Source organism: Lissotriton vulgaris, chromosome 6 (assembly GCF_964263255.1).
Source record: "Lissotriton vulgaris chromosome 6, aLisVul1.2, whole genome shotgun sequence".
NCBI lineage: Eukaryota > Metazoa > Chordata > Amphibia > Caudata > Salamandridae > Lissotriton > Lissotriton vulgaris.
In genome coordinates, this window is record NC_141694.1 from 607,221,940 (window position 1) to 607,246,269 (window position 24,330).

At 45.5% G+C, this 24,330-nt stretch overlaps 1 non-coding gene across 1 annotated transcript; it reads right to left on the bottom strand.

Annotated features, from left to right (window-relative positions):
• Nucleotides 1–201: 201 nt before the first annotated feature.
• On the bottom strand, nt 202–308 carry LOC147707776 (U6 spliceosomal RNA). The gene has a single exon (XR_015296898.1). It is a non-coding gene; the product is annotated as a U6 spliceosomal RNA (small nuclear RNA).
• Nucleotides 309–24,330: the final 24,022 nt, after the last annotated feature.

Here is a 24,330-nt window from a genome sequence, read left to right on the forward strand (position 1 = left end):
GTGAAAGACAGTACAAGCAGAGGGGCGCCTGCACAGTGGGAAAAGACCTGCAACTCCAAACGAACAATCATGCAGGAACAGGGAACACTGCAGAAGAGCTAACCCAGAAGGAACAATGACCGGAACACCGGAAGAGGAACCAGAGGGCCCAACAAATGGAAATGAAAGGAACACCAATGTCCAATCCGGACGCAATGCCGCCATTATATGGAACGCTTTATGAATTTGCATGTCATCCTTACGCAGGGGCCATGCTAACCTTCTCTGTATCGTTCCAACTTTACTATATGTGCTGCTGAAGCGAGCACTACCAACAACAGAAAGAAACCACGGGGGTTGAAGCTAACCTGGGACCACCAGACGCACCAATGCCCCAACACACCCAAACCACAGCACAATTGCCGGAATCAGGGGAACAAGAGGCATGCATACAACAGACCCCTCGGCTACTGGAAGGACATCGCAACCATCCGCCAAGCCCATGGTCAGACACCCAAAACACCACTTCAATGGCTGGAATACCATCCAGAACAGAGAAAAAGACCTCAAGGATGGAAAGATCCGGGACAGACAGTCCGCCATCATAATTCCCCGGTGCGGGAAAGAAATCTCAGACAGGGAGCCCAACAATGACCGAGTCCAGGAACAATGGAGTCGACAGAGGAAACTGAGGGAATGAACCTTGCAACCCCCCAAACAGAGAAGCAGAACAGGACAACATCAGAGTTCGTCCGGATACCAACACGATGAACCACCAACAAGGCAGTAAACGTCAAGTGACTCAACCAAACAGCCTTCAACCTCCTTCAAACGGAGAAACAAGAAAGCAGAGCCACTGACCACCAGCCTCGCATCCAAGAGTCATCCAAAGTAGCCCCCCCCCCCACCCCCCCCCCCCCGGAAAAAGACAGGCACTCGCAGTGACCATCCGAGAGGGAACAAACAGAAACAGACAACACCCGAATAGATGACTGACATCCAGCCATCAGCCAAGAACCACCCTCTCCATAAGAGACAAATGGAGAGGAGCCCAAGGCACCACCAACAAGTAGGTGGACAGTATACCCAGACCCCCAAGCAAATGCACATTGGAGGGCATGACCCCAACACCAGGGACCAAAAACAGACGTCAGAGGCAATGACAGTGCAAGACGCCGAAACACCAAACCCAACAGTGCCCTAGGGGAGCTCCAACGTACATCTGATCCATAGAAGGAACAAGGAAGCAAGAAAACCTGTGACCCACGAGGACCAGGCAACTCACATGGACATGGAGCATAGCCCTACGGAACCAGGGTCTGAAAACGTGCCACTGTAGGAAACAATGACAGCAGTAGCAGGAATTGAAACCTTGACCTGTGAGAAACTAAACCACCACAGATACAAGACTTATCATTGAGCTACAGCACACGGGTAAGAGAAAAAAAGAAGCAGACCCAACCAAACAACCAGGGAAGGAAGAGTACAAACCCCCTCCCATGATCAAAAGGACAGGGGCAAGGAGAGAAGCATCCCGCCAACTGAAGGAATCCAGAAACCCAATGAATGAGCAGAGGCAGGAACACCTGCAAGGACACCAACCGGAACTAGACAGGATCAAAACACCAAACCAACGAAGTCAGATCCACCACGGGACATAGGCCTCCGCGAGACCTCCCCACAAGGGGAGACAGCAGGAAAACAAGGCAAAAACCTGTCAACACCACCAGGAAAACCCAGTGGACCGACACAGCCCGCATCCAGTCGACCACAAAGAGAGACATCCGACCTCCCACAGGATCCACACCTAGAGCAACCCGCGGAAGCAAAAGAGGAGGAAGAGGTGACAAGCAACGGGGAACAGCCATAGGAAGAAGTACCCCGGTCACGCCCAAGACCATGAAAGGCAGAGGTGTCCGCCCACGAAGAGCAGGAGCAAGTGCAGAATCACAGATCAGGACCACCAAGTGAGCACCAAAAGGCAAACACCAGAAAGAGAAAGGCACATAACCAAAAACTCTCAGCGCAGCAACGGTCCACCAAGACCAGAATCTCAACAGGCCTCAGCTCCCAGCACCCGGCATCACCAGGCAGCTGCCCAACCAGGCACCAACCCGGCGCAACCGGCAACCACCAAGAACACTGAGAACAGGGGTGGAACATGCCAGAATGGTCACAGTCTCAAGGAGGCAAAGGAAATGAAAGAAAGAAACAACCCCATCACCCATCAGGCTGAGAGCGGGAAAACGACCCCGGCCATGCAACATAAGCAGGAATAGCAACGGGAAAGTCCTGCAAGGGAGAAGGTTCCACAGAACCGGGGGAAAACATGTCGAACAACACCAATCCATGTAGCCTCCAACACCTTCAAAACCTATGAGGAGAGAGGCAACGACACAGGCTCCTTATGACAAAACGTTTAAATCACTGTCAGAAATTTTACAACCTGGGGATACTTTAACAGCATTGGCAGGAATCGAACCCCGGCCTGTGAGGTTGGGCACCACCAAAAGTAAAAGACTTACCTTTGAGCTATAGCTCCTTTTGCCACCCAAACAAAGCACATCACACAAAATGGCAGGCAAAACACCCACAGCAAGCAAGAGCGTGGAAAAGGTTCATCATAACCTGCAAAATGTGAAACAGGACCACATTACCAATGTATACCCGTATGCCAGTAGTATGGGCGTGCCGATGGCCGGCCTCCGGCATTTAGTAGGAGCAGAGAATGCAAAAATAGCACGATTGCACAAACCCAGCAGCCTGAACAGGGACCCAATCCTCGGGAACTCAGAGCAAAAGACAGATACCCCACCGACTGAGCAAACCAGGGACTCCCAGGAACCCCAGCAACTGTGATGCAACAAATGCGCCCAACTGCATCCAGACGGCCGAAGCCATGCCCCCTCCCAGTCGACAGACGCGACCCCAGAGAGAAGCCGTAGAAGGAACGGAAGGCCCCCCCGAACCCAGTAAGGCGAGTCCGCTAAAGCAGGACATACCGAAAGGTAGCTCCAAAGGCAACGAATAGGTGCTGGGTCAAAGCATGGGGCCAAAACAATAAACATGCCTGAGCCGCTGAGCAGGGGTGAGGGCGAAGATAGCAACCAGTAGAAAAATAAGCTGAGTCCGCTAGAGCAGGACACGGCACACGCCACAGCTGGAAAGGAAAGACGCCGAGTCCGCTAGAGCAGGACACGGCACACGCCACAGCTCAAAAGGAAAATACGCTGAGTCCGCTAGAGCAGGACTCGGCACACACACCAGCCGCAATACAAAAGGAAAAGACACCGAGTCTGACTGAGCAGGACACGGAGGCAAAACCAAAATGGCACAAACAACCCCAAGACCCCACAACACAGCTAGAGCTTGACAGGGGATAAAGGAAAAAGTGCCAACCAAGGGGGGAACAAACAGCACAACAATGAAACTGTACCCCCCTGAGAACGGGGCCCAAGAGTCCGCTATAGCAGGACTGCCGCCCCCAACTTACCTGATCAACAGGAACATGAACAGCACTCGGAGCAGTGCAGAAACCGAAAAACAGGTTGTGATGTGGATCTTGTATCCTTTTATGTGATTGGTGGTTGCCACTGGGGGCCATGTTGGAGGGATAGGGAGACTAGTATGTTAACTTTTGCTTGGAGTTTCTGTGGGAGCAGGATGCTCATTAGTAATTACTGTGGCGAGGAAGACGGACGAGGAGCTAATGTAAGACCACACCTGACAACATCTTTGAAAAAGATTTTGAATTTGGATGCTGGAACTGTGCACCATGTAGTCCCAGTCTTGGTATTGAACCTGTTAAAGATGTTGAATGCTGTCACTGCCAAAAGGTATCATGTAGAGTGTTCTGTTACAGCAGTTGCATCACGTTTTCATAATTCTTTGGGATGTTCATTTTCAAGGTTCCTGGCTCTGCCACTCCCAGGTATAGAGCACAGGAATACTTGTACTCACTGTCAGCCCATAGGTTTAGGCAGTGATATTACCTTCATGGTGTATCCATCATATCCCAATGGAAATAAGTAATTGAGGGCAAGATGTATGAAATCAACAGGTTTGCGATTTCCTAATAGCAAATTTTTGCGATTCACTATTAGGAATTTGCAAACTGAGATGTACAACAGTGTGAGGCAGGTTGCAATTTGCTACCCATTGTGAATGGCTACAATCACTGGGATGGTAGCCTGCTGGAATCAGCAGACTACCATGTCTGTGATTGCTTTTTAAATAAAGCATTTTTTATTTTGTAATGCAGCCCGTTTTCCTTAAAGAAAAACGGGATGTATGTCAAAAATAAAAATTAAAAGCTATCTTTGTATTTTTTAGGAGTAGGCAGTGGTACTTCTCTTAAAAAATGTTGGCACCCACATTCCCAAAGGAGGAAGGGTTCAATTGGGGATCCCTTCTCGTTTGCGAATGGGTTACCACCAAATTGAAGTTGGTGGTAACGGCAAATGTTTTGCGACCGCATTCCCGGACTCAAAACATTCCGACATAGGAGTGCAACTCGCTATAAGAAAGGGACGTTCTCAACACACCCCTTCCTAATAATGACTCGCAAACAGTGGTAGAAGTGGGCAGGGACGGAAGGGCACAGCGTGCCCCTACTTTGAAAAATTATTACAGTCCGTTCCCCTACTTCTTTATTTTTAAAAAGCGTCTCGGGACGCCAGGAATGCTCCTAATTGAAATTACAGCTGTAGCATTCAGCCGTGTCCCCTGTGAGGTGCCTCGAGCAAGGCCTCTGCAGTGCCCACGGCCGCCTCCCCCTTCCCCTCTGTAACAGCAGGGGCCTCCAAAGCAACACTGAACGGGCCATCAGTCTTGGGTTAGCACGCCTCTGATGGCCCTGCTGTGCAGTGATTTACAACCCATCACTGCCGAGGCTTCCTGCCAGCCCCCACTGAGACCGATACAATGGTCACATCAGGATGCTTTGGTGCCCCCCCCCCTCCCTGAACTCCTCTGCCCTTTATGAGGCCGAGAGTGAGACACGCCAAAAAATCACTTCTAGAGACGCCACTGAGTTGGAGTGGGGCGCAATTCAGGGACTGGCTTGAGGGCAAGTTGCAAAACTACATGGGTGAGGGGTAGAGAAGCGACAGATGGAGGGAGCTGAGTGCATGGCAAAGGGAGGGAGGCAGCGGTCAGGCAGCATCTCACTCATTACCCTGAGCGACTCCTTGTGGCCATGGGAATGTCTACCATTACCATGTAGAGCCCCTGAAGCCCCCTGCTTCTTTTTAAACTTGGTGAGTTTGTAAGATTTCGCACAGCCTTATAAACGATAGAGCGCATCGTCACCCACATAGATTAAGGAAAAGAGTAGAATGGCAGCTGTTTAGGCATGTCATGTGGTTTAATTTGTCTCAGTTTTGGGATATAATTTAATTTATCTCAACAAAATCTGGCACGTACTTCGGCTCTGTCAGGTACATTTTATGCTAACTGTACATTATATAAACATACTGAGTACTATAAACGGTTTTAAGATAGAGCCCGGCTGATCGCAATTGCTGTAGCACCATCTTGATACAGTGATGTGTTGTTATTGTAAAGTTGCATTGACAGAGTTTGCAGTTTATTAATACACATATAAATACACAGAAGATGTGTTTATATACTGACAACATTTGTTGTTGGACAGACAGTTGTGCAGTCCTTAACTGTGCAAGCTGCAGTAGTGCCCTGCATAATGCCCATCCCCAGTTCCCACGTGTCGGTGAGGGAGGAGTTGTGCATAGTGTTTACAACAATTCAGAGCACACAGATGCCATTGGCTATGACTTTAGGGTGCTGCGCACTCGTCCAGGTACCAAACATCTTACAAATGTGCGCTTTAAGCAGCGATCTCTTAGGTAACAGATATCCCAACTGATGCTCAGCTTTCATGCAGCAAGGCTAGCCTGCGGGTTATACGTGTTTTACAGAGTCACACAATTATTCTTCAGGTTACAGGCTCAGGCTTCAAAACTGCCAACTGGACAAGAGAAGATATTCAGAGTCAAACCTCAAATGGCAGAGCCAGCCAACATTATAAATATGTCTCAAGCTTTGGGGAACAAACCTATCCCTATCACTTAAAGGAGAGATCGTAGAGGCTAAAGTCTCAGACAGCGTTCTAACTAACGAATTAGACAGCTATTCCTGTCCCTTTTTGGGACATCAAAGCTACTCCGTATGGTATTTTTTTCAGGCAGCTATCCCTAAGGTTACAGGGATGGTTCAGGTTTAGAAATCCTAGCTTTCCATGGTGCTACAGAGATTGTAGAGACTCCAATTGTAGCGACAAGAGCTATTTCAAGTGGCCTACACATCCCAGACTTTGTATAACAAGTCTATCCTTCAGGGTACATACTTCACACAGGCTAAGCTTTTCACAGAGATGAATCCTTCAAATGCCACATACCTCAAAGGGTGGCAAAGCTATCCCTCCGGTCACAAATCTCTAATAGACTCAGCAAACAGATCCCCAAACTAGAGATGTTAGATAGGGGTTGGAGTTGCCAGTCAGCGTACAAAGATACACAGGCTAGGGTTTCGCATAGCGTAGCTGGCCCACGTGCTACACATGTATCCCAGACTCTGGGCAGTAGACCTATTGCTTAGATAGATATAAATGTTAAATGTTAAATTTAGTATACTTGTAAAGCGCACAGCTGCCCCAGCAAAGGGGCATCCCGGTGCTGTATACCGCTGGGGAACCCATCCTGGCTTTCCCTGTGAGATGGTCCCTCCTGGGCATCTCCAAGGTGAAGACAAGCATCCCCAGCGCTGATGGGGCCGTTAGTGGAGATTAAGCAAGCTATTGCCCAGAGTTGCTGAGTGGGACCCATGGTTAGAGTAGGCACCGAGGCGTGAATTATCGAGTCCGCTGACCTTGGCCCAAGACCAAGCTTAGGTTTCATTCAGAAAAACGATCCGTGAAACACACAGATTTCACTGGGGGCACTAGTTCAGATAGTTATCACCTATGCTTTCATTTCTGAGCTGCACCATGGCAGTTTAAGACCCAATGTAAAACTTCACTGATGGATTAAAAAAAAAAAGAAAAATACTCTTGCGGGAAATGCCCTTTTTCTGAAATTTTTCTATTCCAAAGTGCAGCCTCGGAATGGAGAGAAATAAAAGGTTTTAAATAAGAAAAATAAATACATAACTAAATAACAGAGTGGTTGCAAAGTGGCCAGATTGGTTTTATTCACATCCAAACACATCAGCCTCACTTTACAGACTTTGCAGTGAAGCGCTAATTTTGTTTTCTCGTCTTTCTTTGAACAGCATTGTTGTCCCCAGGTGGGGAAGTGCACCATTCCTTGAGGTATTGCAGTACCTGGTTGATGGGTGGATTGGAAAACAAAACGTGCACCTCTGTGTTTATGGATCTAGTCTTTTTAAACCATACTATTTACGTTTATTAAGGAGATACGCAATGGACATTGAAACGGTTCCCTTCAGGGCCCTGTAGTCATGTCCTTAACTTTTTAGGTAAAACCACTCACTGATTTCTGAATAGTGAGTGAGAGATCGTTAAGGTAACCATGTGGTTTCTGCTTATATTTCACGTTTTACTTAATCTTGCCCTCCCTATGAGTGTTTGCTTTTACTCTATTGCTTTTCAGGCAGCATATTACTCTTATCAAATGCATAATTTGAATTAGGTCGCATCCTGGTGTTTATAGCAGGGCACAATTGCGTTGTAGCTGAAGGCAGTGTGAGTTTTTCTCAGTGGGGCAGTATGGTGTTTAGTGGGGGAGAGGATGTGGCACTATGGCCAGAGCTGTCGAATTTGGAATCGGGGAGCCGGGTTCAGCCTTCATGACCAGTCCCCCAGACCACTCTCCTGAGGGAGCACATTCCCATGCTAGAACTTAGAAATCCCCACTAGACCTTAGAAGCCCAGGTGTCTTAGCACCAGCAGGTGGACCTTTGCAGTGGCAATTGTGGGTTAACCTTGAAGGCCTGACCACCACAATCCATACTGAAGTTCACCTCCAGCCTTGCGGGCAGGCCTACAAAGCAGCACACCGAGAGCAACAGTGATCCAGTCACTGTGACTCTGTCACTGTGGTCACGGGTACCTATTTCGGGTGGGTGCGTAGTGTTTGTATATTATGGTTTAAAAAAACTTGCTGCCTCCTTCCTGGCCTCCAGTAACTTTCAGCAACAATAAAGATGTCATGAAAACTTTGTTGATTAATGTTCTTCCTAGAGAGAGATCAGAGTTGTGTCTAGTGGAAGGGTTGACTCCTGGAAAGGTGGCACAGAGGGTTAATGTGCCTGCTGCAAAGAACATGTTCCATTCAGGTCACAAAGTGCACATAATGTTAACTAGGTTAGTAGGTTACTGCTTTTGTCAGAGAGATCCTTTTGTTACTTGCAGTTTATAAGTGAAAATCCTAACATAGAACAGTGAGCTATTAAACTGTACTGAACTTACTACTTTTGGCATTCACAGAATGAACCTACTACTTTTGGTATTCACAGAAGTTAGGATTTTGTCTTAAGTTTGTCTTAAGACAAACTTAAGACAGACTTAAGACAGACTTAAGACAAAATCCTAACTTATGTGAATACCAAAAGTAGTAAGTTCATTCTGTGAATGCCAACAGTAGTAAGTGCATTCTGTGAATACCAAAATAGCAGTAAGTTTAGGATTGAGTCTTAAGTTCATTTTGTGAATCGGGCCCATCGTTTGCAAACTTCCCACTCTCTGCTTCATGCACAAGCACTTTTAACATGTGCTACCTGCTCTGGAACCACTGGAATTATGCAGCAATGGGGGACAAAATGATGCTGCAGTGTTGACTAAATTATGTAACAGAAAAAAAGGCTGCAGCATAATGCAATATATTTTCTTATACTTTATTATTGTGACATTATTACACATGTTAAGTCTCTGCAAAGAATCTGCCCCATTTGTATCAGTATAACATGCAAATGCAGCAGTGAGAAAGGTGATCAGTCAACCTTTGCAAAGGGTCATCTACTTTGCAGCAACTCAAGTCACGTTCTTAGTAGCTTTTTATCCATTTGAGCTACAAAAATGATTAGTTAAAACTGCAAGATTATGCAGTGGATGATGTATTATGTGACAAATATTGCCGAGCCATAATTATATAGAAAACATTTGCAAACTAGGATATTTTGCCATTCATGTTTGAACTGCTCTTGTGGAAGAAGGGCGGAGAAGTGATAATGAGAGAAACTGCATGGCTTGGAGACAAATGGCTTGTGATTCCACATTTAAGCATATTTGGGACATTGTGTGATTGGAAATGTATTCCACTTTTTGAATGTATTTAAATGCCAATAACTCCTATTAAACCTTAAATAATCAAGTGTATCCATTGGTTGAATTCAATAACACGATAAGCTGTAACTGGTCAGTGAAATGCCAAACAAATACTATACATTGTGATGTTTGGCACATTCTGGCCACACCTCTGACTCCGCCCACTGATCCATTCCTTGGGTTATCCCCACCCTCTGAGTCTCCACCCACAGTTCCCCTACTTTTTCCCCCCACTTCGACCACTGCTCGCAAACACTATTTTGCAAGTTGGTAATTGTTACCGACTCGCAAAATAGGGTTGGTACAGAATTTGCGAATGGAAAAATGCTTCGTTCATCATCTGGCCCTTAGTTCCAACGGTAATTTTGCATCTTTTAATGCTATTCACCTCAGAAAGTTGTAGCCCCATCAATACAGGTTGTTGCTTCCCTTTGTGTTGTGCGATAACTCAGAATGTTGGCTTATTTCCACCAGGGCTTTGATCAGGGCCGGACTGTCCATAGCGGGCACCGGGCGTAGCAAAAGTTATACGGGAATAAAGTGCGTCTACGTAATAACTGAACTGCGCATCTTGAAATCATTGGAATCCTAATACGGGCGCAAACCTCTATTTTTGCTCGGATTCGGATTTCGCACGGGATTTATAACGAACACCCAAAGCGCATTCTCCACTTCCTCCCTTCTCTTTTTTTTCTGTACTTGCACGCACTAATATTTCTTTCCCAAATGTTCCTGTCGATTCATCTTGTGAGATTAACAATAGAAGAAATGTGTTTGAAAATATTAAAATGAACATTACTACTCTTACGTTACAGCTCGGCGCGACTTTTTCGTCTGTCACTTCTGAGCAGTGCCAGGAGATGGTCCCCTACGATGAATACAATTGCCATCACAGCTGCAAATCCACGATTACTCTAGGTCGCCTTTAGGCCCCTCGGGATTGACTAAAATGGCGCTGTGGTATTTACGATAATAAAAGGCCCTCCTTTACTCATTGTATCACCCCCTGACATACCTTGGTAACCACCTTCTGTGTTTCTTTTCCGGTGAGCTCTGCGAGTAAGTTTCGTCTGGGTGCAAAAAGCAACTCGGCTGACATGATGTACACACAAGGTCAAATGCTAAAATAGCTCTTAGTCTTAATTCAGATAAAGACACAGTAGTCCTCAGTCCTGGGGCACTTTTGTTTTTCTCCTTCGGTGAAAGTTCTCAATTACACTGCATTAACCAACTGCTATCTTTCCAGGTACCGCTTCCAGGCAAACACGATACACCCTTTTAGAACCTCTGCAGGTCAACTCCGAGTTTTGTTGGGAAAATAACTGTAGAAGAACATTTTGTTGGGAGCCCACGATATCCAAGATAAAGAATGTGACTGAAACTGGTAATCAGTCAAATTGGAGGAATCCGATTTCTAGTCTCAATAGCAGGAAGGAGTCGACACAAAGAAAGAGTCCTTCTCAATTTGTCGTGGTATTTCCTGGTTGAGAGCCTTCAGGCAGGTTTATTTTACCCTGCTCGACCCGGAGTGTAGCTTTCAGGGAAAGTCAATGTTAACGTGAAAGATAAGCATAATAACAAGAGATTGGACTTGCTGATTTCCTTCCAAATAGGGAATTCATCTCGACTAAAGAAAGGCTAAACTCTGCAAGTGGGTCATTGGCTTTTTTTTCTAAACAGGTGAATATCACCCACATAGACATGGCAGCCATTCATTGTATGGACACAGATAGATTTGATACGATCTGGGGAGTAGGAAAGACAGCCATTTTGACTTGAATAAGTAACTAATTAAAGTGAGTTGTAAACACAGGAGTGCTTTATTTGCTTGGAAATCGCTCTGCAGATAACCTGCACGGATTTAGATATTTTAATATAAAGTTAACATTTTTTAAAAAATGCGTATTTACGCCCTGTACACTTTGAAGCACTTTTAGCAGTTTGTTTTGATGTTAGAAATGTGCACATTGAACAAGCAAGGCCCAAAACCTCATGAATACCCAATATATCAAATATCATACGGATGGAAACGAGGAAGGCAAGATAAATAAAATGAACACAACCAATTGCTGGCAGCTGGGCCGCTAGACTACAAGAAGTTGGAATGGCCCCATCCCCAGATTTTTCAGGAAACTGCCATCATGCCAATACCAGAAAAGAGTAAAAAAAAACATCCAGGGGTAGATTTACATTAACTGGCGCATCCCCAGGGATGCGGCAGTTATTGTGCGCCACAGCGCACCATGGGGCAAAAACGGCACAGATGTGTGACGCATCTGTGCCGTAAAGGCGATGCATTGCTGGAGTTGCATCGCAAGCGCGACGCAGCTCCAGCAATGCTCTGGGGGGCCATATCTGTCCAATGCTGCGTCAAGCCTTACGCCTGCTTCAAGCAGGCACAGGGTTTTGATGCAGCATTGGCCTAAAAGTGCCTGCGTGAAATCTTGTAGATTTCACGCAGGCACTTTTGTGAGGCGCATCTGCCCCGGAACGCCCACCCTACGCCGGAACACCCACATGTGGCGCAGGGCTTTACAACGTGACGCATCTGCCTAGATGCGTCACGTTGTAAATGGGTCACAGGGATGCGTCACGTTTACACCGCCGTTGCATGACGCAACCGCGGCTTAAACGTGGCGCAAGTCCGAAATAAATCTGCTCCATAGAGTGCATTATTAATAGGAGAGTCAACACTCTTCTGTGGCTTTTCTTCGCATACGATTTACATTTTTTTTAAAGTTAAGTAATAGAACTGTATATAAACCCGTCATCAATATCTATTGTTTTTGGAAATGTAAAGTGCATTATCGCTGGAAGCCATAAAAATATATTTGTTTACTTCAATATAGAACAACAGTAAAACCACAAATGTTTCCTGTTTGTCAAATAGCTAGCTTGCCCTTACTTTAAAAAAGTGAATGAGTGAGTCCGATTGAGTGAGTCACTGATAGACTAAGGCCTAAAAACTACATAGGGCCTAATTTATGAGGTTTTAACCTAGGGCAGCCCTGCAGGCCTTCCTACTGCGCTGCTCTACGGTAAAAGAGTCAGCGCATTCCTGTCCTTTTCCCCTGTCCCGGCACGCAATGGGCTGCCCTGTGCCAACGTAGGCACCTTTGCACCATGGTGCAAGGGTTTCTGCGGTGCAGGATTGATTATTTTTGTGCAAGAAGGGAAGCCTTCCTCTACAAAAACAATCACAAAAGTCTTTTTTCCCTTTCTATGTGTGCTGCAAAATGCAGCACACATTGAAAAAGGAAAACGCGGAGAAATAAAGATATTTCTCCTCGTTGTGCCTCCCTTACGCCTTCTCTGGGGAGGCATACATTTTTGGCGCTGCCTCAGATTCACGTATCATAAATCTGGGAAAGTATCAAAAAGGTATGGATGTTGCTGGGAACGCCCCAGCAACAACCATGGAAAATCCGTTTAACCCAGAAAACTGCGTTAAAGGGTTCCATATTTATGAGGCAGCATTAAGCCAAAAAAGTGGTTTAGTGCTACCTCGTAAATATGGAGCAGGCTCCTGCGCCACAGAATGTCACAAAAAGTGACGTTCTGGCAGCACAAGTGATAGTTTTTCACTGAGTCAAAATCCTCGACGCTCTGTGGTGGGAAGACTTCTGTACACAAGTTGTTGTTAAACGACGTCTTAGGTCAGTGCTTGAAGAATCGTAATGAAGACGAAGGGTCACATTTCTGGTTTTTTTTTGCCATAGGGCAGAGGGAAGGAATGCGCCGTATCTATTAGATACGGGGCATTCCTGTCCTTTTCCCTGGCGCTGGCACACAATGGGCTGCCGTGCGCCAAGGCAGGCACAATTGCAGCATGGTGCAAGGGTGCCTGCGTTGGGGGATGAATATTTTTGTGGAGGAAGGGAAGCCTTCCTGCACCAAAAACATCACCAGAGGCTTTTTCCTCTTTCTATCTGTGCTGCACACATAGATGAGGAAAAACGAGGAAAAATAAAGATATTTATCCTCATCGTGCCTCGCTCGCGCCTCCCCTGGGGAGGTGTAACTTTTTGGCGCTGCCTCAGAGTTACGATTTCTTGTAAATCTGGGGCAGTATCAAAAAGCCATGGATGTTGCTGTGAATGCCCCCAGCAACTCACATGGAACTCCGCTTTCATGCAGTTATCTGCGTGAAAGGGCCACATATTTATTAGGCCATGAAAAGCCATGCAACATTGCTTTACATGGCCTTAAAAATAGGCCAGTTGCACATTTCGCCACCGGAATGTAAAAAAAGTCATGTTCCGGTTGCACAAAGTGCTGGTTGGGCCTAAAAAATGAGGCCCGCAATGCGCAAATCTGAAGCGAGAGAAGGGTCAGCCTCAAGCTGGGATTAATGAGCAACTCTTGTTGGGAAGTCTAATGGTCCACTCAGACTAACTGATACCGACTTTTGAATTAATATAGTCTCTACCGTACAGTAATTTTTGGTACCATGTCTACTTTCCAGATAAGTGAACATGAACATTCAGTGGATAATATATGATACTATTTCGACAACTGAAATTGTGGCTTGAAAGCTGTTTTATATGTGCGAGATTGTTATACTTGGCTTCTTTTGGTGTGTTCCCCAGTCTTTTTGGTTTCTGACCTCCCGGTTTAGAATCAGTTTTGCTGGTTTAGTGTCTCTGCACACTTTCTCACTGCTGTTCAGTGTTAAAGTGCAAGTGCTCCTGTTGTATATTGAATTATCGATTGGTTAGTTGTAAGCAAATGGGTGGATCCTGTTCCAAGGGCGGCCGCATCAGAGGCAGGACCCAATACGTATTTGGCACTTACTCCTCAAGGACCTGCACCTATGAGCTCTTGATTCAACATGTTTACCGGGGTTACTAACCATCCTCAACTACTGTATCCTGCACCTTATTGGAGCTTACTTATAAAAAGTTAAACCTATTCAAAATTTCAATAAATGTATCCTGCCAAGACTCATTCAAATGTAGAGAAGAGCTCTTCATTAACAGGTATCCAGCATCATGTTCCTAGACACATTATAACAGATTTAATACATTTTTTTACTAATATTGGGAGCGTTATTCATTTTAAATTTCATAGTGTTAAAATTATTGGTATTTTTAGTGGGTTGAGGCCTTCCTTGGCGCTAACTCTGGCCTTCACCCCCTCTGAACATTCCAGCACTTGTCCACAACTGCACTGGGCCCAACATTCACCGACCCGTCATCGTCGAGCCCCGCTTCAGATTCAGCTTGCAGCTTGCCACGCTGATGACTCGGCAACGACCAATTTGTCTCCATTAAAGGTTCCAAATCCGAAGATAATATTTCCACTATATGAACCTGGTCCCTGTAACCTACCCACGCTCCATCACAGTCAGTCTTAAATGTTGACTTTGACCTGGTGCAGTGTTTATGCCAAAATACCAGAGGATTAACCACAGGTTTATTTAGTTCAATAAATCAATCAATTCAATCAACACTTTTTTTATTCAGGTACAACAGTACATATAAAAATCAATTTAAAAAGCACACAATGAAACCATATTTGGTATATTATAAAATATTTAAAAACAAGCAATCCATAAAAATTGACATAGAGTCAAAGCGTGGCAGCCGCAACCTGTCTAAAATCTCACAGGGAGGGACAGGGGGTTTGATAGGTCCAGCATATGGGCCCCGATCAGACGTTGAAGCCAAAAGGTATGCTGTTCCTAGGGGGCTGGAGCGAGGGATAAAATGAGGGAAGAGTAGGGACACGTCAGTAATGACGGACGTTGTTAGGTGCTAGAGGGAGCAATAGAGGTAATGCTTATCCAGGGATAGCTCCGATTAGGAGCAAGGGTCCTCACACATCCGAGGGCAGCTCCTTGTTGGGCTGGCGCTGCAATGCCCAACAGGCCTCATGAGGGGGCTCTTTGTTGGAGGTCTTCTCGGTTTTTCCGTTGTGAAGGTAGATTATATTATGTGAGGGCGAACCTATGTGAAGGGAGTAGATGTGGGAATGTGCGGGTGTGATTTAAAAATGGCTCCTGGATACTCCAAGGGGAATTTATTCATGGAGTGTCTGGGCCATAAATAAAAACAGACTGAAAAAGTCGTGAACTGAGAGGGTAAATTAGACATGTGTCTGTTCTAGTGAGTTGTGCAAAAGGGTCAACATGTTTCTTGGTTATTTAAAAAGTCCAACAGGATCTCTGCAATTGCAATTCATCAGGACCTATGAACCTCATCTACTCTCAAGGGGGCGGCAAATGCTGTAAGACAGAGGTCAAAGTCACACCCCCTTATGTCAGGATGCTTGAGTCGTACCTGGTGTGTGAAACAATAATAAATCATAAGTGAGGTACAATTATACCTTCAGGAGATAGGTGCACCTGAAGAATGAGATAGAAATGCCCAAACAGGGACAAACTGGTGGACTCGCTCAAGTCACGAGGAGAACCAATTTGTATCCTCGAGGTTTTCAATGTGGGACCTACCTATGGCCAGTTGTCCCATCCGCAACCATTTGCCATATAAGGGTGAAGCTATTAAACAGTTCTAATTGGTATTCATTGTAAGGCGAGCTCAAACAGCAATTTTCAAAAACGTGCCAAATAAACTCCTCTCCAGTATCCTCTCTTCTATTATCTAGATTCCAACAATAACAAATCCGTTGTCCTGTGTATGACAAGCTGGGCGTGTAATCTAGATAATAGAAGAGAGGATACTGGACAGGAGTTTATTTCCAGAACAGGAGGTTGAATTACAAAGCAAAGTTGAGCCCTGATGAAGCCGGAGGGTTATCAATAACCTCGGCGAAACGCGTTGGGATTGGAGTTGGATATATAAAAAAAAAAAGAAGAAACTCTCAAGAGCCTTTGGACTATTTGATATTGCTGGAGTGCTAAACTAATTAGCGAAAGACTTTATATGTTGTGATAAGCGGAGTGCTGCAATACCATATTTGTGTCAAGTGTGCCTAATCTGTTGATTACGCGGTGGGAAGTGGGGTGCTGTCTTCCCCAATTGCATTGCAAGCACCCGAACCTTTAATAGTAACAATATCTTGATTTTTTGTGTATTCTTTCTAGAGCGCCGTAAATCTCCGTTAGCACCTGAAGTTTATATATATTTTCCAAATAGCAGGTTAAGGTTAAGGCACTGCTCTACTGTGCCAGCCTTAGATCTAAAACCATACTGGCTTGGGTAAAGGATTGTTTTCTCTTCTGCCCATTCCTTCATCCTGTTATATAAAATCCTGTTCAGGATTTTTAAAGTTTTATCTATCAAAGAGATGGGCCAGTATCAACTAGGCTGCAAACAATCACCTTTTTTGAAAATAGGGACTATAATTGAAGTTGACCATGTGCTAGGTAAAGGAGAAGGGCCAAACTCTTAAAAAAAATCAGATACTCTGATTTATTGCATCTTCAACTTCACCCAAAGCCAGCTGCACAAACGCAAATTTTGGGGCAGACAGAAATTCACTGTTGATGGAAATGGAGGCATAAATATTAGTGAAATGCAGTTCCCAGGCCTCACTGGTGATATTACAGCTGATCATTGTCTCTACCTGATTGAACTGTCTCATCTCTTTCACTGTGTTCAAACATGTTTACTATTCTTCTTATTGGCCATTAAGCCAAAAGAGTCCCATTGCTGGTCTAATACTTCTTTTTTTTCTAGCTGCGGTGACCTGCATATCCTTCATAACTCGGCCACCATTTAGGAATCCCTTGGAGTGGCCATAAGTGTCAGTCATAATTGGCGATAGCAATGGAGCACTCATGGCTAAATCATCTTGGTTTATTAATGGATGATTGTATGGGTCTCTTCACTCTTTCCTAACAAAAGAGCAGGACCGGATGAATGCCCCAGCTGTTGAATATTTGGTATCAGGTTTAGTAAGACATGCCAAGATCAAAGGCAAGTTCTCTTTAATCACGTTTTGAAATAGATATGCAGGTGTGACTGCTCTCCATTTTATTCGTAATCCATCTGATGAGGGTTCAAGATTACTTGCTCCGCATTCCACACTACCTCGATTGGATTATGGTCACCGTGGTTAGAAAGGATAACTTTCCTGATAACAGCAAACTTTCTAAATAAGACAAATTGGAAAAATAATCAATTATGGATGTGTGGCATCGACCCCTACATGTGGGTAGTGGTTCTGTGCCATTGCCTACAATATCCATAATTGTTACCTAGGTGGCAAGATGCCAGAAGTGTTTTCAGCTCTGATCCTCTAACATTACGTCTATTCTGCTTGTAGGTGTTAGTACAGGGGGTGCATTGTAAAAAAGATACAGGAGGGTGCTTGATAGTTACAGTCTGGCATTAAAATCACCACCTGGGCAAAAGCCTGCTAACTGTTCACTATCATCATAAACACTTGGTAAAGAAGATATATATTAAAATAAAATTGGACATTTGGTATTAGGCACATTAATGAAATCTGCATTATAGACATTAATTAAATATATTATTGGGCCCCTTTCATACCTCACTGCATGAAAATTGCTATCTCCAATCTCCAATGCCTTCACACAACCTCCTGCTTTAATGTTCCCCTAAATAGTCAACCACCCTGCTGCACAACCTGCTCCAAAATCATAACACGCAAAGCAGTCTACAAATATTTCATGTGTCACCCAGGTCTCCTGAATCATTAAGATGTCAAACTGTCTAATAAAGGAAAGCCAGTCTGGAGACAACAACTCTGATCACAACACTGCCACGTTCCAACTCAAAAGTTTAACCGTGGAATCATCATGGGCCGATGTTAAGCTCAGGCCTGGTGGGCCTTTAGGGGGAGACCCTATTGCCACAGTACTGTTTAATAATCTGGGTTTGTCTATGAATCAGTCTAGCCCGTCAAGGCCGCCTTAGGTTGAGAACCTATTTCAATGTGCAAAGGTTGGTGAGTGGGATTGGATTTTTAGTACTACAGGCTTTGTAAAAATAACCGACAGCAAGGCAACACATTTTGGAGTTAAAACTACCAATAACCTCTTGCTGTTTTAGGATGTTAGGTACGATCATTGGTCTGCGAAGATTAACAACTATGCAGTCCCCCTCCATGTCTTTGTTTGATCAGCCTACTCACCCTACCCTCCGTACCATTTAAATTTCATTAAAACTTCTGGGATTAAAATGCTTGTGGTTGATGAGCCAGTCATTTATTCTGAAGCTCCTCCCTGGTTTCGCTTTGGGAATCCTTCAAAAGGAGTACACCAGCTAAAACTAATAGACAGAAGCAAGCTGCAGCTGGCAAGTCTAGTAAGTCCTGACTGGGCATATACAATATAATGTCCCCGGGGCGATGCATATGTCTTGCATCAGGTTTTTAATTGTGTACCCATGTGTCTACTAGACAGTGATTCCCTTTGCATATCGATTGGAGTGGCAGCTGTTACACCATTTCCTGCAGTAGTTTGCTTTACAGACTGAACCAGTCTTTGTTGCTCCTGCTGAGCTGCACCAGTTGTCTCACCACTAGGAATTGGGAATAATACTGTGGCTTGAAATAGGAGCACCTGCTGGGTAAGGGTTAAAGGGGGGTCACGGGCTAGTTGGCCCCCTTCCCCATTGATACCCGTTGGAGGGGAGTGAGTTTAAGCAGCACCCAAACATTTTTTCAGACTATCCTGATGCTCCAGCAATGGCCTAAGTTTTTCATTGAGAATATTACAAAATCCGGGACAAAATGATTCAAGAAGAGAGGGGTCAGCGGATGGGCCATTCATGCCCTGACAGCCCAGGGGTTGAGTATGCGGCAATATTTAAGGTTGGACTGAGAGACTGGTGTAGACTGTAGAGAGGAAAGGAGTTGACTATTGTTAGTAACTGCTCAACTAGGCTGTTTCCTCTTTGCTGTTGCCAACTTGCCTGGAAATCTTTTTCTTTTACAGCTGTAGCAATAGCAGGGATAGGATCCATTGCTGATTCCGTGGGGTGTAATGAGTTGGACTAATTACCAGCACCTGCTGCAATACGTGAATTTGGGCAAGGTGTATTGGGCTGATGGGGTGCCACCTCCTTGGACTTAGCTTTGCTGGCTAGATTTTTTCCATCAATCATTGGCACTGATAATATACCAAAATCCAATGATAATCTCCGCTCTGTTAATACTATTTCATTGGAGAAAATTACAAAAACTTCAACATAATTTCAATAGAAATGGAGGGCCGTGGGGTAATGCTACACCCTTCGTTTTTTTGCTTTTCCATAATAGCTAAACATAAGCTCACTGAATAGAACAGAAGGTTCAGGTGAAGACTTCGGGATGAGGGAGCCAAGAGGGGGGATCCAGCCAGCCTTGCCCGACCGCGGACAGGCACAGATGGCTCTCTCTTGGCCTGGTCTTCCCCCGGGCTTGTGCTCAGGTACGTCCCATACATGTCCAGCGCAGCGGGTGACCACGCTCAGTTAGCAGCGCCTCCTGGTGTGGGAAGTTTGGCGGCGGCCCTCCTTGCCTCAAGCAAGCACTGCTTGGGCTTGTGGTCCTCACCCCCTGTTCTCTGGTTCATGTGTCCCATTCATTTGCCAATCCCACCAAGCGTATTGGGGCTCGGGACCACCGTTCCCTGGTGGATGCGGAAGTTGATGAGGTCCCAGGGTGGCCCAACTACCCTAGTTGTGATAGACCGCCGCCATCAGTCTGAAAGTCCGTGGACCACCAGCCTCATAATAAAGACCTTAATGACCTCTTTTATTGCACATACGTCACCCCTAGGGTAGGTTCTAGGAAGATCATAGGGCAGAGTGCATTGTATTTAAAAGGCTGAACATGTACTACTAAGTTTTATATGTCCTGGTAGTGAAAAACTTCTAAATTCGTTTTTCACTACTGTGATGCCTATCTATCCCACAGGATAACATTAGTTTTTTTGTTTTACATTCAGCAAGTGCTAACTTTTGATTGGGGACATATAAGTCTTTTATATTTGGTATTTATGATAATTGTAATTAAAAATCGTCTTCCATGGTAAAGTCAGATTTTAAATTAAAACTTTGAAAATGGCACTTTTAGCAAGTTGGCATTTTTTTTGTATTGGCCATTTGGTGCCTGCAGCCTGTCCTAGGTCACATGACTGTGTGTAGGTGGCAGTTAGATTTTGTCAATTTCTCCCAGACAGACATACACAGTAGAGGGATTAGGTGTGCCTGAATAGACCATCTGCTGGCACGATGGAGTACCAAACTGGGCACAACCCAACTTGCAACTGAATAGGCTGTGCTCTGCCCTCACTCAGATGGCTTTTCACCACTGGATTTATTTATTCATTTATTTATTTAAAAGGTTTTATATAGCGCTGGCTTGACCCAGGGGTATCAGAGAGCTTTACAGGAGTATGAGGAGGTACAATAATCAATACATTTGGTCAAAAGCATTGCAATAAGAGCCAATATAAGAAAGGCAGATAAATATGAATGTTATTTACAAAGGACACATAATAAGCTCACGTGGGTAGTGAGTAGTTACGTTCGGGTGGGTGCGTGGGGATGAGTAGGGTGAAGATAAAGTACGGGGATAAGGAGAGTGGGAAATTGGGGAGGTTGGATATTAGGGGAGTGCGGGATGGGAGGGCAGAGGGAGGCTGTTGGTAGGTTAGATGTCATAGTTAAAGGTGTGGGCAAGGAAGGGCAGGGAGTAGCATGAGGGAGGGGAGTTAGGAGGGAGAGTGAGGGGGTGAGAGAGTTGGATGGCAAGGGATGCCTGGTGGGAAGCAGAGTAGGATACAGTGTCAGTGGAGGGTATTATTGACCCCTGTATTTGTTGAGGAGGAACAATTTGAGTCTTTTTTTAAGTTGATGTAGGAAGGGATGCAGCATAGTTCTTTAGGCAGGGAGTTCCATATGGACGGAGCATTTCCATAAAAGGAGTGAGATTGTGTGCATTTCTTTTTTAGCAGAGGGGGAATAAGAATGAGGTCGTTGGTGGTCCTTGTTGGTTGAGCGCAACCCGCTTTGTGGAGCTTGTTTGAGAGGTAACGTGGGGGGTTTTGATGAAGGTCTTTGAGTGTGATACAGGCAATCTTATAGGTAGATCTGCCTGCGATGGGAAGCCATTTGAGGGTTTTAAGTGCAGGGGAGATGTAGTTGAAACATTTATAGTCAGAGATAAGTCTAGCAGCTAGGTTAAAAACCGATTTGAGTGGTGCAAGATGGACTTTGGGAGTTCCAGCGAGGATAGCTTTGCCATAGTCTATTCTCGACAGGACCAGCGATTGGACAACAGTTTTGAAGTCATCTAAAGGTATGAAGGTTTTAATTTTTTTGAGTTGACGAAGAGTGAAGTGTGCTCCTTTGGCTGTGGTTTTTATGTGGGCGATAAGGGCACGATTATTGTCAATGGTGATGCCTAGAGATTTAACTGAATTGGAGGTGGTGAGAGAGCAGTTTAGGGCGTTAAGGTCAGATATCTAGTTTTGTATGGAGAGTGGGTTGTTTTTAGGGGAGAAGAGAATGATTTCCGTTTTTTAGGGTTGAGTTTGAGACGGTTTTGTTGGAACCAAGATTGGATCCTTGTTAGGGTGTCATTGAGGTGTAGCACATCAGAGTGCAGAGTGGGATTTAATCTCATGGTAGAATTGAGTATCATCAGCATAGAGGTGGTAGTTGATTACAGATTGTTTGAGAATGAGGGTGAGGGGTTCCATGAATAGGTTGAGGAGAGCGGGGGAGAGAATGGATCCATGTGGGACACCGAGGGAGATAGGCGTGGGGTTAGAAAGGTAGTTCTCAATTTTGATTTGCTGGGTTCTGTGTTGGAGAAAGGAAGTGAACCAGTTGAGGACATAGCCATTTAGGCCAAAACGGGCTTTAAGAGTGTTAAGTAATGCAATGTGGTTAACCGTATCGAAAGCAGCGGAGAGGTCGAGGAGAATGAGTAGGCAAGCTTTGCCATTGTCAAGTGAGTGATTAATATCATCCACTATAGTGAGTATGGCTACTTTTGTGCTGCATCCTTTTCTGAAGCCGGATTGCAGCAAGTCAAAGAGGTTGAAGGTGTTTATGTGATTATCCAATTGAAGCAGGGCGCATTTTTTAAGGGCTTTGGAGAGAAGAGGGAGGTTAGAGATAGGTCTGAGTATATTTTGGTTGTTGGGATCTGCGTTGGGGTTTTTGGGTATGGTTGTGATTTGACCCAGTTGGAGGGAGGCGGGAATATACCCTGAGGTCAGGGATGAGTTTATAATGGGGGTCCAGAGTGGGGCGATGATATGCTTAAGGTCTTGGACAAGTTTGGAGGGCATGGGGTATTTGGTGTGAGAAGATGGTTTAAGCTTAGAGATGATATCTTAGACTTTGTGTTCCGTGACAGGGTGAACATTATGCCAGGTGGCATTGTTTTTTAGTTGCTGGGGGGTAAAGGAGTTGGGTTTATGTGGGAGGGAGATGGATTAGAGACGTGAAGGAACCTGGGGAAGATCAGATGGAGATGGATGTGAGAAGTTGGCCTGATATATAGTACTCACTATTCTAGTGATCACTGTGTATCATTCCAAACAGCCCTTATTGATGATTGGTTGTAAGTCAACCTTCTAGACCAGCTATCCTAGTAGCATGGACAAGAGCAGTCTTTAGGCTAAACTCTAGAGGGCGTGTTAAGCCAGCTGTTATACCATCACATATACCCCTTGAACATCAAGTGAAAGGACACCACACAAGTTGTTATGAAAATAAAAGGATATTTATTTATAACAAGTCTACCCTGAACTCTTTATGAGTCAGGGAGCTAAGCACACAACAAAACTCTTACGAAAATACTTTAAGTCGCACAATTTACACAAATGCCCGAGGGGCACGAAAAACCATATACTACAAAAGTGGAATGCGAAATACTAGCAGGTAAGTAACAAGATCCAAAGGCTTTAGGATCGCTAGGACTACACTACTGAGCCTTCAGGTTAGGAGCAGGAGGCCTAGGGAGATCGGGTGCAGAGTGTGCACTCTCACGCGGGATGCGGGACAAAGTCTATGAATACTTGTATCTTGTAAAGTTACAGGTATCGGACGAATCCGACTAGGTAGGCTGAAAACGAAAAAGGATCTGGACACTTAGATAGTGAACCTACGTTGGAGCACCGAAATTCTTGGGTTACCTAGCCCAGGGGCTGCGGCTGCATAGGGTTCAAAAGACGTCGGGAATCCTCGTTACAGTCTATGGAGCCTGAAAGAAGAAGTTGCTGGCAGGCGACCAGTGATGATGTTCGATGTGATCCAAGCCTGGATCGATGATGGAGACGACCTGAAAGCAGAGGGGACTCAGTTCTTAATCACTAGCCAGTGATTAGGCGGGCACCAGGATGGCACCGGATGAAGTCACCTCGACCAGGTGAGTGGGCGACGCTGGGCTCTGCAGTCTCTCGGACCAGGAGGCGTTGTCGGCGACCAGGATGGAGGTGCGAGCTGTCCCACGAAGGTGTCTGCTGTCGGCGATGCTGGACCCAGGATTGGGGCAACAAACCTTGGCAAAGTCAAGCCCACGCGGTGGACTCAAGATGGCCTCTGTAGTGGACCAGGAGGGTCCGGGGTGTTCCTCTGTTGGTGGGGAGCAAGGGCCAGTCTGGAGCAACCAGACCAGTGATGGAAGTGTCGTGGTCTGTCGTCAGGAGGGCTACAAGCCATCAGGCAAGTGGCCGGACAACGCGGTGAGCAGCAAAGAGCAGAAGGGCCCCACGCAGATCTCGTGGATGCTGTGGGGCTGGACTTCGGTGCTGGAGCTGCTCAGGGTTAGGGCTTCTCAAACCCCAAAGCACTCACTCGAGGATCCCTCGGCAGTTGTGCTGGATAAGCATCGTGCAGTTTTGAAGATGGCCGGTCCCTTCAGGTCTCGTCACACCCACGAATCTCAGCTGGGCTGATGATGTAGGTAGAGGTCAGAGATGCCAGGGAATCCGGGTCTCGTCGAGCTGGGCAGTCTTGATCCGGAGGATGGACTTGCAGCAAACCGCATGTGCTAAGATGGTGCCCGCTGGTGCAGGGTGGCTACTCCTTAGCCACAAGGGAGAGTCTTCAGAAATGTTCAAGAGTTCTTTCGTGGAAAGTAGTCAAGATTCAGAATTATCCAATTTGGGAAGGGGGCCT